Here is a 17,999-nt window from a genome sequence, read left to right as displayed (position 1 = left end):
TGGCATCTCATCTTTACATTGCACAGAGATCTGTTAATGCATCATGTTTGTTTGATCTAAAATAAAGTAAGCTCATCGCATCCCCAGCAATGCTGATCCTTAAACTCCAAATAAACTCTTTAATCTCCTCTAAAGATAAATACAGCTGCTCTTTATCTGAAGTTAGACATTATGGAGCATATATCATTTGATTAGGTTTTTATCATTGCATGGTAGCAAGCATTAATTATTTGGCGAGTTGACAAATTCTGTGTAAAGATTTAAAAAAGAAAATAGAAATTGCAAAGAGAAATAGAATAAGTGGGTACAATAAGATGCACGATGGCCTTGCGTGATTAAAATATTAAAAGTGTCAAAATATAGTCTGAATTCTGTGCTTCAGTCAGCGTTGTGTGAGCAAGTGGCGCCCTCTAACGGTCTGGATGCCATTATACATTACACAATATAATACAGAGTTTAAAAGGGGTTTTGTTTCTTTGGTTAATTTTTTTTTTCTTTACATGAACTGGTTGACATTATTATTTATTATTTATTATTAAAAAAAAAATCTCATACAGTACATACATGTAAAATGTGCGTTCTGTTGTTTAGAACTGCAAAAACAGAAGTGCAAAAATGTTTTAGAAGTACAAATATATATATATATATATTCTTATCAGTCATCATGTTATTAAGTTATTAATATCTTTTTAAATATGTTTATCTTCTATTTATCTTTTATTATGGCTCTCTTTAGAATTTTGGCCTGTCTTGTGTTCAACAGATCCAATCCATGTTCAATGGAAATTATTTATTATTAGAACAGTAAAAAAACAAAAACAAAAAAAACAAAGTGTACCTCTTTGTACATATTTAAAGCACAACTCTTTTTTTTTTTTTTGTATCCTCTTTCCTCCCCAATTTGGAATACCCAATTCCCACTACTTAGTAGGTCCTCGTGATGGCACAGTTACTCACCTCAATCCAGGTGGTGTAGGACAAGTCTCAGTTGCCTCCGCTTCTGAGACCATCAATCCGCGCATCTTATCACGTGACTCATTGTGCATGACACCGCGGAGACTCACAGCATGTGGAGGCTCATGCTACTCTCCGCGATCCACACACAACTTACCACGCGCCCCATTGAGAGTGAGAACCACTAATCGCGACCACGAGGAGGTTACCGCATGTGACTCTACCCTCCCTAGCAACCGGGCCAATTTGGTTGCTTAGGAGACCTGGCTGGAGTCACTCAGCACACCCTGGATTTGAACTCGCGACTCCAAAGCACAACTCTTAAGTGAAACAGTGATCTGATGACAAAATAAGGTGAGTGGCAAAATATCCATATCGGCATCAGCCGACATTTTTTTTTAAAATCGGTATCCCTATTTTTTAATGCTTAGGCACAAATACGCATTATCACATAAGCAAAGCACATGTGCACATAAGCCACCAATCAGTCAGTCAAACAGTGCGCGGCTACCGTACTGAGGAATTTAAAAGTGATCTTTAAAATTCTCGTTATTTGTGTAGTTTCTCTCTCCACTCAATTTCAATTTAATTTCAGTTTAAAGTACTTTATTAGCATGATTGTGTTTACATACAGTATTACCAAAGCATTAATACACAACAGATAATGACAAGACAAATAATAATAATAAAACAGTAACAAATAACAATAAAAATAGAATTAAAATAAGGTGCCAGGTAATGAATAAAATAAAATACTCTCTTTTTCTTTTGGTCTGATGAGATCAACCAGTAGTTGTCTTGCAACGTAATGAAAGCACTATAATTATGAAGGGTTATAGATCGATTTTGTGATTTTTAGAAACAATATCGGGATCGTTCAAATGAACAGCGCAAATAATATGATTTTGTTTTTACCCAACACTATAATATCTGTAAGCCTAACCATGAAGTCAAACCAGGACAAGCCACTTATTTATCTCCTAATGCTATTGCCTCAGATTATCAAAGTCTGCTCTCTCTATCCTCTCCTGACCTGTTTACGTCTTATCTCTATTCTCCCATATAAACGGTCTCTTTCTCTCCTCATATCAGCACATTATACTCTCCTATTCTGCTTTCATTATGAAGGCCAAACCTCTCCTTGTATTTGCAGTGTAAAAATCTTCCCTGAGCTGCACTTTACAGTCAGGATGCTTCAAAACCTTCTCCTGCTGGATTAGAAACTGTATCCCTGTGATTTGGACAGTAAAAATGTGAACGTGACCTTCCATACTAAAATGTCAGTGAAAATATAGCTGCAAGCATCAACTTTGGGCCAGTCTGGCACTGGCAGACACACTGTAAGTTAAGCACAATCCAACAAATTAAACATCAGCAAATATATGATTTTTGGACAGTCGGTTCAATGAGCAGATTTAACTGAATTTTAACTAACAGGGTGCCAAAAGCAAAAGGCAATATACAGCCTCACTTGACAAAAATTGGACAAACGTTGAAGTTGTAGTAGTAGTGACAAAACAGGCAGTGTTCAAAATGTAATACTTGCTTACTACTTACTGCATACTTTGTATTACACAGTGTATACTGCTTATTATTTTCCAAAGCATGTAAAATAGTAAGAATATTGCAATGAAACTGATACATGGCAAAATATTAAAAACACACATTTGGAATATACTGTATGTTCATATATGGTTATCACTTGTATAAAAAATACACATACTTGTACATATATGGAATATATTTTTCAAAATACAACAAAAATGGCTGTAACTAGAGGTAGACCGATATATCGGTTTTACCGATAAATCGGTGCCGAATATTGCTTTATAAATGATTTGGTTCTATAGTACAACAGCGGCCTCTAGAGGTGAAATAAAAACAATAATTGACTGACAATATTCATCCATATTTTTATCCTCACTTCAATGCACATTTGGTTATTTTGATTAGATAATCAAGTGTTCTAAATTGACTTGAGGGTATGAAAAGATAAATGCGACTATTTAGAAATGTGCCCTGTCAGCACGTGCATCGTGTCTCCAACTTATCTTGTGAATAATAATAAAAAAAACTCATCTGTTGAAATTATCTATCTTTGTCATTTCAAAATAAGTGTCCTGTAATAAGTATGTGTATTTCAGGCTTGTTCATAGTCCTGTGCTTTGCTCAAAATCTTATTTTTTTTTCTGGTTATTATTGGTTGCAAAATAAACTGCATTTGGGATTTTATTTATTTTGGACTGTTGTAGCACATACAGTACACATGCACTCATTCATTGCTGTGTGTACTGCGGGTATCATTGCTTTCTATTGACAGGGCAATTGAAAGATATGCTGATGGAATCACAGTTAGTCAGAAGTTTACATATACTTAGGTTGAAGTCATTATAACTCATTTTTTTAACCACTCCACAGATGTAATATTAGCAAACTATAGCTTTGGCTATCTACTTTGTGCATGACACAAGTAATGTTTTCAACAATTGTTTATAGACAGATTGTTTCACTTTTAATTGACTATATCACAATTCCAGTGGGTCAGAAGTTCACATAAGTTAACTGTGCCTTTAAGCAGCATGGAAAATTCCAGAAAATGACGTCAAGCCTTTTGACAATTAGCCAATTAGCTTCTGAAAGGGGGTGTACTGAATTGGAAGTGTACCTGTGAATGTATTTTAAGGCCTACCTACAAAATCGAAAGAAATCAGCCAAGACACTCAGAAAAAAATTGTGGACCTCCACAAGTCTGAAGGTAACACATTCAACTGTACAAACAATAGTATGCAAGTATAAACACCATGGGAACACGCAGCCATCATACCGCTCAGGAAGGAGACGCATTCTGTCTCCTAGAGATGAATGTTGTTTGGTGCGAAAAGTGCAAATCAATCCCAGAACAACAGAAAAGGACCTTGTGAAGATGCTGGAGGAAACAGATAGACAAGTATCTATATCCACAGTAAAACAAGTCATATATCGACATAACCTGAAAGGCTGCTCCGCAAGGAAGAAGACACTGCTCCAAAACCATCATAAAAAAGCCAGACTACAGTTTGCAAGTGCACATGGGGACAAAGATCTTTTTGGAGAAATGTCCTCTGGTCTGATGAAACAAAATGTAACTTTTTGACCATAATGACCATCGTTATGTTTGGAGGGAAAAAGGGTGACGCTTGCAAGCCGAAGAACACCATCCCAACCGTGAAGCATGGGGGTGGCAGCATCATGTTATGGGGGTGCTTTGCTGCAGCAGGGACTGGTGCACTTCACAAAATAGATGGCATCACGAGGAAGGAAAATTATGTGGATATATTGAAGCAATATCTCAAGACATCAGCCAGGAAGTTAAAGCTCGGTCGCAAATGGGTCTTCCAAATGGACAATGACCCCAAGCTTACCTCCAAAGTTGTGGCAAAATGGCTTAAGGACAACAAAGTCAAGGTATTGGAGTGGCCATCACAAAGCCCTGACCTCAATCTGATAGTACATTTGTGGGCAGAACTGATGAAGCATGTGCGAGCAAGGAGGTCGACAATCCTGACTCAGTTACACCAGTTCTGTCTGGAGGAATGGGACAAAATTACAGCAACTTATTGTGAGAAGCTTGTGGAAGGATACCCAAAACATCTGACCCAAGTTAAACAATTTAAAGGCAATGCTACCAAATACTAACAAAGTGTATGTAAACTTCTGACCCACTGGGAATGTGATGAAAGAAATAAAAGCTGAAATAAATCATTCTCTCTACTATTATTCTAACATTTCACATTCTTAAAATAAAGTAGTGATCCTAACTGACCTAAGACAGGGAATGTTTTCTACGATTAAATGTCAGGAATTGTGATAAACTGAGTTTAAATGTATTTGGCTAGGGTGTATGTAAACTTATGACTTCAACTGTAGTTATCATCTGCTTCACCTCACAGTCACTAAAGTGAATCAATACCTGAAGGACCAGAAACCTGTATTAATTACCAGTTGGATTATTCTGAGAGTGGCCAATAGCAAGAGAGCAATACAGAGAAGTAGTGAGGAGGACACATCTTTTTTGAGATCTTAAACACAAAATCAAAATTGATTCTGAAGTGTGTATGACTTCAATGTTAAGTTACTTTCTTGTCTCCCAGTCAACTATTTATTGTAGAGCCAGCAATAAGTAAACCATTCATAGGTTGATTCCTTCACAAAGTGTATCACTATAGCTCTGTATCGTTGCTTTGAACAAAAGAAACGGACAAAAACAAAAACAGAAAGTGTCTTTTTGTATCTTAATTTATGGTAATAACCCAGAGATAAGCGGCTCTCAATGTGTTAAATTTTACCCATTTCCAATGGATTAAAATTCCCATGCAGAAATCTGATTAATGGCAATATATGTAAAACACACATGTGAAATGTACCTTCTTATATGGTTTTCACTATAAAAAAGTCACATAATGAACATATATGCAATATATATTTCAAAATACTACAAAAATGGCCAATTTAATATACAGTACAGTGCAAAAGTCTTACACGCATTACATTTTTCACAAAAACATTTGTCTTAAAACGGTTATATATATATTCTGCTTTTAGTGTATCAGTAGGAAATATCAGTTTTAGATTTCAACATACCCTTTGCAGATTGAATTGAATAGAAGAACATCATGGAGCCCTACAAAAGACGGTATGACCCCCACAGAGCCCGAATCTCAATATCAATGAGTCAGTCTGGGATTAGATCTGGGATCTGAGACAGAAGCACTTGAGACAGACTAAATAGATCGAAGAACTGTGGTGTATTCTCCAAGAAGCTTGAACATCCTATCTGCCAACAACCAAGAAAAACTGCGTCCAGGTGTATCTAGGAGAACTGGTGCTGTTTTAAAGGCAAAGGTGGTCACACTGAATATTCATTTAGATTTGTTTATGTTTACTGGACTTTGTATGATGTTAATTGATAAATGAAGACATCCTCACTATGCAACATTTTTCACAAGTGGCTAAAACTTTTGCACAGTACTGTATATCACATATATTTTCTCAAATACTAGTTAAATTTTACCCATTTTCAATTATCGATTTTTTCACAACATGTGGGCAGAACTTTTTCAAACGGAACCACATTAGCTATGCTTCCATCAACGCTTTTTTATGCGTATTTTGGGATATCGCATAAAAACTGCTAGATGGAAACACCAAGATGTGAATAAATTTCCAAAATGCGCATAAAAAAGTTATACGCTTGCTCGAGGTGGATAAAAGTTTTATTCTATAAGAAGAAATGCACATAAACAATGGTGGAAACACATTTATTGAATAAACTCCTATCCTGTTCACTACTGGACTAACCAGCGGGCCAATCATCGCATCTGAAATGTTGCTCCGGTCATCCTGAAATAACGGTGTCTATAAAGTCAAAAGCCTTCAAAGGGTTTGCAGAGCAACTAAGCCGAATACAAACTTGAACTGTATGGAATAGAAGGTTTATTGACCCTTAATAATATCCTATAGATCCGCACGGTATAGTCATAAGGATGGATGAACGCACATATATAGTGCTCATAAGTGTGTGACGCAATGTCGCTCCCAAACATGAGACAAAGTTCTTTACAGTGTTTCGTCTGCGTGCTCTAAACCACCAGTATTTTACTAATAAAACACGCACAGTGGCAGTAGCAATGTCTCCGGAAGTGACGATTTCATCCTTTTGAACACCCTTGGATGCAAACACGGCTTTATTCGCACAATGATATGGTTTTTCGCATAAATTAAATTCACAACTTGAATGGAAACATAGCTATTGAGAGACCCATATCTCTGGAATTTAACCGTTTAGGGCCTTAAAAAAGAAGATACAACAAGGAAAGTTTGTTCTGAACCAAAATCTAAAAAGATATTTAGATATCTTTAATACTACTGGAATTATTGGCCGTATTTTCCCCCCATTTTTGGACTCACACCATTGCCATATTATGCAATGAGGGGTGCTGAATTCAACTGACTTTAGTAATATACAGTACCTACCTATCTCTGTGTAAATAGTAATAATAATAATAATAATAATAATATTAATAATGCAGCCACCTTTCTAATGCTATTTTTTTGTTCGCCATTTTTTTTTTTTTACCTGTAATTTTGCTCCAAAATCATTTCGAATTTTAACCAAAATCACATCTACAACAGAATGTCATAAAATATCGTAAAGTCATCTCTCCATTCCAGCCTTAAGAGTAACTAAAGTAGCACGGCTACTAAATTAACTACATTTTTCAGTAGAGTGACAGTAATTCAGCTATTTTCACAACAGTAATTAGCTTAATTTTCCAGCTTTCCATTTTCCTTTTTTTTTTTTTGGTCATTTTGACCAAACAATAATGGATTATTTAGTGAACATTGATCCATGACATTTAATATTTTGGCTTTCATCATCATTTAAGTTTAACTTTCCTAAGAAAAAGTATTAACAACGTCACAAGTTTCAGCCAGGAGAAGTATCTGAACTTTGGTTGATTTTACATGAAAATAACCATGTGCTTATTTACTATTTCTTTCTGTTTAAAAGTTTTGCCATTAGCAAAAAAAAAAATGTTTCTGTTCCCGCACTTCCTGTTCCTGCCCTTGTGCACAAGGTGAGGTTTATAAAGCAATGATTTACTGAGTCTGTTGTGGAAGAACTTGACTTCTCAGCACAAAGCCCAGACCTGAATCCAATTGAACACCCCATTATGTTGAATTATTCTATGTTGAATTGTTCTACAATGAAGCCATTTGCTGCCGGTGGATCACGGCTCGCTCGCTCACTGAACATAAAACGTGATTGTACATGCATATTTGCCATTATTCACTGAGTGGCACTTCACACAGAAACACTCCATCCACAGAGGACAGCTCATTAGTGCTCGCACACGTCCACCGCCAATGTCTGCAACTACTACATATATAACGCTTCTTTGTTCTTTTTCTATCTGAATTTTTCACTCTGTATCAAACATAAGAACACATCCGTCAGTGTTTTAATATTCATGGACATTCACTGCTATTTGACCCATATGAATTTCTTATTTTGCAGGGAACAGTCTGAAAGCATGTTGCATTAATGCCAATAATGTGTCTCCGATTCACCGAGTGAGTGTCGTTCATGTGAATGTACTCTGCCTGGCCAAAACAAAAAGTGGCCGATTGGATTTAAATAATGGTTATGATCTGAGGTTGCTTCAATTGGTCAGGTCTAGGCTCAGCAACGTTATGTGGCAATAAAATGAAGTCCAGGACGACAATGCCAAGATTCATGGGGCTCAAACTGTGAAAGAGTGGTTCAGGGAGCATGAGGAATCATTTTCACACGAGTCCTGGCCTTAACCCCATTGAAAGTCTTTGGGATGTGCTGGAGAAGACTTTACGGAGTGGTTCGAATCTCCCGTCATGACAAAATTTCATTTCTTTTTAATGTTAATTATTGAATGTTTATGTCAGTATAACATCTCAGAGTTCATATATGCAACATTTAGCTGAATCTACCAGTGCGATTGAGGTGGTTAGGTGAGAGTGACCTGTTTTTAACCTGTCTCGTCCCTCTCTGTCTCTCTGCAGTTGTGTGTTTTACGGTCCTGCGACACGTCAACCCAGAGCTGTGCGACTGTACAGCTGCAACGTAAAGCTAAACGTGTGTGTGTGTGTGTGTGTGTGTGTGTGTGTGTGTGATGCATCATTCTGCTGTTTGGCAGCGACTGAATTACTATATAAAATCTTCTTTGCATCCACATAGTTCTTCTTGGATGAATATCAGTGTGTTTTTTATTTCAAAGATCCTGTTTTGAAAGACAAATTCAGCAGGGCTCAAGAAGAACGACACAATATTCATGTAAAGAACATTTTCTGCTGTGGATTTATGCTTCACATTTGCTTAATTCTCCAAAGATGCTTTTGTAATTTTCTTCAGATTATGTGTGTAATCTCTCCACAGGATTATCAAATGTTCTTCAAAACGCTCAGTTCTATCTGAAATAATGACACCTTAACCACTGTGTGTGTGTGTGTGTGTGTGTGTGTGTGTGTTTTTAATAACTCGTATGACAAATCTCAAACCTTTAAAACGAATCTTAACCTTGAAATCCTAATGCAATTTAATGCAATTAAAACCATCTCTGCCTTCACAAGCTTCACACACACACACACACACACACACACACACATTTTGGTGCAGCTATCATTATGAAGACTCTCCATAGACATAATGATTTTTATACAGTACAAACTATAGATTCTATCCCCTAACCCTACCCCTAAACCTAACCCTCACAAAAAACGTTCTGCATTTTTACATTTTCAAAAAAAATATCACTTAGTATGTTTAAGCGATTTGAATTATGGGGACACTAGAAATGTCCTTGTAATTACCAATTTGTAACCTAAACAAATGTCCTCGTAAACCACACACACAGACTAAGAGAATAAGGGGTGTAGAATGGCATACAGCATGAAACGGGCTAGCGAATGAAAATGGGCAGGGCTTAGCATGCTTGACATTGTCTCTAATTGGTCAGGTATGACAATTTAAAATATTTATTATTTATTTACAATTTAATTCAGGTTTAAATTATCGTGCAGACTGTAGGCAGCGCTGTCATAGGGTATCTGTATTTTTTCTCATCGCTGATCAAGATGGACCAATCACAATTGTAATTGCAAGAATGTCACCATTAAGTATTCAATACTGTGGCGACCAAATGTAATAGTTGAAGAATTGGTAATTGAAAAACGCATATTGATCAAAAGAGATATTCCCGCCCCCAACTCACGCCAATGGTTGAGTGATGTTGTTGGGGAGGGTCTAAACGAGTCGCTCTAAACAAACAGAGAAATTCTCAAAGTGCCACTGAAAGACAGTGCTTACTTAGTAACCTATGAATGGCTTACTAATCATTTCTGCATATTAAGCTTGGATAGGAGAAAGTATTTTAACACAGAAAAAGTTACATATACAGATCAGCCACAACATTAAAACCACTTGCCTAATATCATGTAGGTCCCCCTTGTGCCACCAAAACAGCTCTGACCCGTCGAGGCATGGACTCCACAAGACCTCTGTAGGTGTCCTGTGGTATCTGGCACCAAGACATTAGCAGCAGGTCCTTTAAGTCCTGTAAGTTGCGAGGTGGGGCCTCCATGGATCGGACTTGTTGGTCCAGCACATCCCATAGATGCTCAATCGGATTGAGATCTGGTGAATTTGGAGGCCAAGTCAACACCTTGAACTTTTTGTCATGTTCCTCAAACCATTCTTGAACAATTTTTGCAGTGTGGCAGGGCGCATTATCCTGCTGAAAGAGGCCACTGCAATCAGGGTATACCGTTGCCATGAAGGGGTGTATGTGGTCTGCAACAATCTTTAGGTAGGTGGTACGTGTCAAAGTGCAGTGAGAATCACCCTGGCACAAATTGAAATGAACTGGGCCTCACACAAGACCCCAAAGTATGTGGTGGTTTTTGATCACACTTCACTTAAGGTGTATGTGTGTGTGGAGTTTCACCTTAACAGTATAAAAAAATATGACCCAAATGGACCATTCAATACATTCGAAATATGTAATTTGGAGGGAGCTGGTCATCTGAATAATCTGAAGGATTTGAGAGCAGCCTAACCCTTTACAGCTCTTCTGTATCATCAACACAAGGAACACACAGTTGTAATAAAATGAGTTTTATTTTCAAAAATATAAACAAGAATATCTAACAAAAACTACAAAATGGTACTAATATGCTAAAAGATAAAATAAATGAATAGGTAAATAAAGTGCATAGGATGGAAAGATGTAAGTGGTTGAATTGGATGTAGCAATGGCAAAGTATGACTATTATCTTATGAAAGATAAATAGCTGTTTCTCTGTTTATTAATATGGCGAAACCTTATTTCTATTTAAACAAATAACTCAAAGTTTATTTTCTAGACATTTGATACACAGGTTATGCAATCTAAGGAACATTAGATAATTATAAACTGATAGTACACACTAATGCCAGTGTCTTTGAAAAATGGTTTAGTAGTGATATTTACGTTCTCCTTGATCAGTCGATGAGTTCGGCGATGGTGATGTCTTCCACTAGTGCTCAGGACCACCTTACAGTGGTAAATGAGCTGGATTCTGTTTCAACAGCCTTGGTCACGAAGGTGCTGAGGAGTGCTGATCTCCTAGAAGCACCGAGAGGGTTCTTGCAATCTGGAACACGCAGATATACAGCCCTCGGTGCAAGATTCATCATCTGGAACACGCAGATGCACGAAACTTGAAGAGAAGGTTTGTTCGCCAGAGCTAAACTTTATCGCTGTAGTTATCTCCCTGGTATAGGGATTCTGAACTTGGCGTTGCAATAGTCTCTTGTAGTGAGACTTGGTACTTGATCGATCTTCTTCTGTCTCTCGGATGGACACTAAGAATGTTAGGTGATCTGTTATCATCTCTCTCTCTGTGAAGCGGAGACTAGCACGTTAGATGGTTTGTATTCTGGTACACCTCCTACCACTCAGGCCATAGATTCAGATTGTTGATTATTATTCTGTTATTCCTCCTGAACTCAAACAGCCAGGAACTCAGAACAGAGAAGTGTTATAGAAGAGTATCCTGTTAACGAACTTCTGGACGGGGACTCAGGACCAAGGCGTTTTAGAAGTGTGTCCTGTTAACGACCCTCTGGACAGGGACTCGGGACATTGATTATTATTCTGTTATTGCACCCGAATTCGAACAGCCAGGAACTCAGAACGGAGAAGTGTTATAGAAGTGTATCCTGTTAACGAACCTCTGGACGGGGACTCAGGACCAAGGTGTTTTAGAAGTGTATCCTGTTAATGATGCTCTGAACAGGGACTCAGGACATTGATTATTATTCTGTTATTGCTCCCGAACTCGAACAGCCGGGAACTCAGAATGGAGAAGTGTTATCCGGAGGATAGTTTATACCTTCCTGGTGAGGAGGAGATTTCAGTCTGGCACCTTCCTGCTTCAGTGTTCTGATTGGGTGTTAAGATCAGAGATGGAACACAAAGTGTGGCCCATCCTTCTTCCTCTATGTGGAACATTTGCACATTTTAAAGTACATAGATAGAACCGTGTCTTTAAAGTTTTATCTATGTATTGTTTCCTTTCCAAACCTCTTCAAAAATACTCTTGCCATTTTTCTGAAGATATAGAGACCAAACATGATACTGAAAGATCACATATTATGCATGCATTAATTTATACCACCATAGTTCAGTTTGTGTTTACTATTGTGCTTATTGAACAACTGCAATTTACATAAACAGTTCTGTGAACAAACATGGAGTGGATGTGTTGCAGTTGGTATCCATGTTAGAAGTTAAACTTTGTGTGTAAAGATTTGTCTTCGTGGCTTCTTTGTTTCAGCTTTTGCCACATGGTAAGCTAATGCTGCTTTGAGAGGTCTTGAAGAATTTTGATGGTCCTTCTCACCTCTGGTCTTAGGGCAAACCTTAGGATGTGGGGTTTGAGAGGTTGCTAAGAAACCACTCATTGACCAATGAGAAGTCTTTTCCAATGTGTTGGAAGGTCCTGGGCCTTACTTTCTGAAATATCTGGTAGTTGTCTGAGCAGCTTATCTGATGGCTGTGCTTGGCATTTGTTTGTGCTGGTCCTGCCACAATCCAATCAAAATGGAGCCACTCTTCTTTGCCTTGACAGTTAGGGAGGGGCTCTGCCATAAACTGACTCCTGGACTGTCATCTGGTCTGACTGTTCACCACAAAAGTAACATCCACATGAATGCCAGGACCCAAGGTTTCCCAGCAGAACATTGCCCAGCGCATCACACTGCCCCCGCCGGCCTGCCTTCTTCCCATGTTGCATCCTGCTACCATCTCTTCCCCAGGCAAACAACGCACACACCTGGCCATCCACATGATCTAAAAGAAAACGTGATTCATCAGACCAGACCACCTTTATCCATTGCTCCATGGTCCAGTTCTGACACTCACATGCCCATTGTAGGTGCTTTTGGCGGTGGACAGGGGTTATCATGGGCACTGTGACCAGTCTGCGGCTACACAGCCCCATACGCAGCAAGCTGCGATGCACTGTGTGCTCTGACACCTTTCTATCATGACCAGCATTACGTTTTTCAGCAATTTGTGCTACAGTAGCTCTTCTGTGGGATCGGACCAGACGGGCTAGCCTTTACTTCCCACGCGCATCAGTGAGCCTTGGGAGCCCATGATCCTGTCACCCGTTCACCGGTTGCCCTTTCTTGGACCACTTTTGGTAGGTACTAACCAGTGCATTAAGGGAACACCCTACAAGACCTGCCGTTCTGGAGATGCTCTGACCCAGTCATTTAGCCATCACAATTTGGCCCTCAGATCCTAACACTTGCCCATTTTTCCTGCTTCCAACATATGAAATTCAAGAACTGACTGTTCACTTGCTGCCTAATATCTCCCACCCCTTGACAGGTGCCATTGTAACGATATAATCAATGTTATTCACTTCACCTGTCAGTGATTTTAATGCTGTGGCTGATCAGCTCTAAACTATAAAAATACAAATTATTGCACATTAAAAACTATGATCATCTAAAGAAAGGGTCAAATAAACAAAAAAACATTTCAATATTTAAAGTGTGAAAATGATTTCTATCAACTGATCAAAAATGGCAAGTGGACAAAAGTGTCAGTAAAGAGCATGCTTGAGATGAAATACGAGACAAAACAAAGAAAAAATGAATGGCTGTCATTTCCAAACAAACTGTCATTTTGCCAAATTATGCAAAAAAGTGAGAAAGTTTTATTTAATTGTGTGTATTTAGGATACATAAAATGTTAGCTATGAAATTAGCTTTAGCAAGAACAAGGAAACGGCTACTTTATTTAAAAGTAAGAAGTAAAAAAAATAAAAAATCCATCAGTGTCATTTCCAGCACAGAACTCAATTAAACACAATGCAAAATTTTAGATGTGCTGGAAATGACACTGTGTAGGAATTTTCATGACAAAATTGACAAATCTCCTGTGATGCATGTACACAGACTGTTGGACATGGTTAGCAGACAAATGTAAACAACAAATACAATTTTGAGAGTGTAAAAAATGTTTTAACAAGACTTTACTTTCTTGAGGTCCACTGTGATGAAATTGCCTGAAGTTGAAGAAACACCCACAAATGATTATACATTTTAACATACAATTGACCCCCAAAAATTAAATGTTTTTGTAAAGCTATAACCCAGCAGAAGCCGTGGTTGTAAACGATAATTTTACTTTAGCCAGGGACGACTTCTCAACGTCTACCTTTCAGAATGTTCCTACTGATGTGCAAAACTGCACGTCATCAAAACTGAGCAGTCGGTGAGTTGCCTGAATAAACAGTCAACAAATTGGTCTTAATGAAGTAATTAAGATGGCAGCATTTCTTCAGAGCGTTTAAAAATCAATGCATTCTTGTGTTCAAAAACAACTGGACGGAGCGCAAGAGAATAGAACAGAATAGAGGGGTCACTTTCTTTAAACGTTGCTTTAAAGGGGATGAATTTAAAGACGCAACTTTTCCAAAATGGTTTTAATGTGCAATCTGTCTAACAGCTCAAGCACAGCACGCCAATTAAAGCACTGACACTTAAAAATATAATCTGAAAAACTTTAAACTAAATCAGTCATTATGGAAAAAACCCAAATTAGCTGACCTCACTAAACAAATATTTAATACTGGGTCAGTCAACTATCGTGACCCATACTGTAAATTTAAAGAAGAACCATGAGCAGAGTCAGACATTAAAATCTGAATATTGGTAAGACAAAAAATAAATAAAAGAAAAACGTCCACAAAGAAGTTGCTCTCTCTCTCTCTCTCTCTCTCTCTCTGTCATCATTTTTCTCTGTATGTTGTATGATCTCCACACAATCTGCTGAACACATTTTATGCTAAACAGCCTCATTCACATCTGCATTATATATTTATTCTTCATTTTCTCTCTTTTATGTCTTCTATTCTTTTCTGTGCCTGCACCGCTGGGGATTCTCCAGAGCCACAGCAACACATCGCATTAATATCGGGAAAGAATAAAGATAACCTTGAAAATAAAAACAAGCGAGAAGTAAAAACTCAAATAATTTAAAGAGGCCGTATGACGAATAAAAGAAACCTCCCAGTAAACTGCAAAAAATGACTCGTTCAGATTTCATCATGATTATGACATCAGCTCATTAACATATGACTGCCCACATTTACATATTCAACACCAATTCAACATTCAAAAGGTAAGCCAATCAATAACAGAGGTCATTTACATAGAACTCTTAAAGGTACAGTAGCAAAAACAGCCTGGGTTGTTCAGAGGGCCATTGAGAAATTATAAAATGATGATCTTGACTAACATTACAAGGGTACTTTAGGGGATGAAACTAAAATGTTTAGTGTAGAATATGGCCCCCAAAATTCTTCCTGGATCATTATTACATTATTCAAAGAATACAACCGCTATTCATTTATATTTAAATGCTTACATCAAAACAATGTTAAGAGAACAAAACTGCAGTTTCTTCCTGGAGAGTGTAAGAGAGACTGTAGTGTTTAATAACATCTGCTGTGAACATATTTTTTTTAGGTGTGCTCAATCTTGTCTCATATGTTGTTTGTTTTCTCTGCTCATCTCCTTTAAGATCTTCAGGCTTCAGACTCTCCAAGTCCAAACAGTTTTGTGCTGGAGTGATTCCTTTCACAGTCTGATATGCTTCAACGCTCCCATTACTGAGAGAATCAGATCACATCAAAGCCAGCGCTTATGAATATTTAGAAATCATTTTCCACTCTTAAGACACAGAAGAACAGCTTGTATAAGCTTTTTTTGCACCACATTTTAGGAAATCATGCTGACTCAAGTGGATTATGCATTAAAATAATTACATTATAATAACATATGAAGGTAAAGTGTGTCATTTCTGCACCACTGGAGTCACCAAATGGTATTGCAAAAAAAAAAAAACAATTATATATATATGTATATTGTTATGTCCCCATAATAATGTGTGCAGTTTTGTCTGTGCTGTTCAGAGTCTTACTCTCTGTTTGTGTCTTTGTCTTCTGTCCTGAGTGCCTGCAGGCGCCGCTGATTTGCAGATTGGCTGGTCCTGATTGTGCGCTTATAAAACCCTTGAGCAGCCTTTTAGTTGTGAGCTGCTGTGACTTCGGGTCTGTCACACTCCTCCACCAGCCTCGTGTGCTTGAGCTGAGAGTTTATAACATTGTTGTTCTTGGGAACTGCCGTGCTTTCTGACCCATAGCAGTTAGGTTTGTAGGGGTGACCTGCCTGGTTTATTTGATATTGTTCACTCTGTTTTTATTGTGGAGTTAGGTTAACTAAATTGTATTTTTACTTTCTCCTTACAGGTTAGTTATCCTTTTCCTTTCTAGACATTTTTTGAGTATTATTTTGGACCAGGGGTCACCCTGAAGCTCAAATACCTACTGTGTATATTTTTGTTACATCTTTGGAAATCATTACCCCTAATAAAAACCAATATTGGATATTTGATCACTGTTGTCTGGGGTTCTTAGTCTGACGCTTGAGCAGGGAGCACACCTTCCTTCACTTTGTTGCGTCCCACCCCTAGGGGACTATATATATATATATATTTATACGGGTGATTCTCACAAAATCTGTCAAGGAAACGTTCTTGTGATATTTAACCCCAAATCAATACAATGTTTTTTTTTTTTTTTTATGCAAAATGGTCCAAAATGAAGGCTTAATTTCCTTAAGTCTTTTTGGCATTACATCCTTTTATTTTAGGCATTTAAGTTTAGGTTAAATTCTCTGTAATTCTCTTAATGTGCCTGGATGTATTTTAGTATTCCCATTATATTCAGTGATGATTCTCATGTCAATGAGTGTCTTTTTTTTTTTTTTTAACTCTACAGTAAAATGTGCGAAACTGTATTGAAAATGATTTCAAAATGTAAAAATAGGCTTCATTTTCTATCTGCAAAATATAATTTCTTAATGGCTTCTTTTGATTTACAGTAAAACAGGACAAAGATGTTTTCTTGACAGGTTTCGTGAGAAAGTATCTGTTTTCAAACAGATTTCCTGAACACTCTGCAATCGGTTGCCCAAACTTATAGTCCCGCCCCAAACTTACATTATTGGTGGAGCCAGTGTCGCTGTGTTCAACCTAGTTGCAAATTTCCGAAACATAGAATGGAAGTAGAAGAGTCATTTATATACTTGAGGAAAACTATACCTGATTGGATGACATTAAAATACTCACTGTTTCAAAAGTATAGACACAAGACGTAAACAATGTGTGTGTTAACATGATTTTACTGTGATAAAATCACGTACTAACCTTTTCTGTGTGAGGTTATATCCAATTTCACAACTTCATTGCCATGACAATATAATGCCGGTAAACCTAAAATGACAGTAAAGACAACAATTTTAACAACTTTACAGCTCAAATAGTAAACAAGTTTTAACAAAATAATGAAAGTGCTTTAATACAATTATAAGCTTCACATTTTTGCCTTTAAACCCTCCAAAAATTGGCCCCATTCACCTCCATAAACTAGATTTATTTTTTTAAAGGAGGGACAAGTCAAAATAATTTTTTGTGGTAATTAACATTATGCCACAAATGCTGTCGAGTGAGCTTAACTTGCATTGAACCTGGACTATTCCTTTAAAGCCTGCTCTATACTTTTATAGCAATACTTCCTTAAATTACCATGCAAGCATATACATTTTTTTTAGTTCAAAAGGTAGTGCATAACTGAAAAGACCCAAACAATCTGATTATATTTCTAGGAGGAGAAAACATCTTGTTTTAAAGTTGCAGATAAAATAGATCCTGTGGGTGCGGCATGTCAACCTGGCTTCATAGCACATACACACTCTCGCAGGATCAATGCGACTTTGTCATCCTGCTTCGTTAATATCGGCCCTCGACTTTCAGATTCATGCGGCAAACAGACAAACGCTGGAGGGTTCAAGGGCTGCTGTCCTCTCCAGCAGAATTATGGCCTCTTAAAGCAGGTAGGAAGTCCTCCAGGGC

General features: G+C 37.5%; 1 protein-coding gene across 1 annotated transcript in view; it reads right to left on the bottom strand.

Moving 5' to 3' along the window:
* LOC127429925 (leucine-rich repeat and fibronectin type III domain-containing protein 1-like) overlaps positions 1-17,999 on the bottom strand; it is a 165,591-nt gene that overhangs the window by 54,365 nt on the left and 93,227 nt on the right. Inside the window, exon 2 of the mRNA XM_051679289.1 lies at positions 17,295-17,360. The gene's annotated coding sequence lies outside the window, so the exon portion shown is untranslated. The remainder of the gene's footprint in view (positions 1-17,294; positions 17,361-17,999) is intronic.

Source organism: Myxocyprinus asiaticus, chromosome 39 (assembly GCF_019703515.2).
Source record: "Myxocyprinus asiaticus isolate MX2 ecotype Aquarium Trade chromosome 39, UBuf_Myxa_2, whole genome shotgun sequence".
In the NCBI taxonomy this organism is placed as follows: domain Eukaryota; kingdom Metazoa; phylum Chordata; class Actinopteri; order Cypriniformes; family Catostomidae; genus Myxocyprinus; species Myxocyprinus asiaticus.
This window is presented reverse-complemented; position numbering and strand designations above follow the sequence as displayed.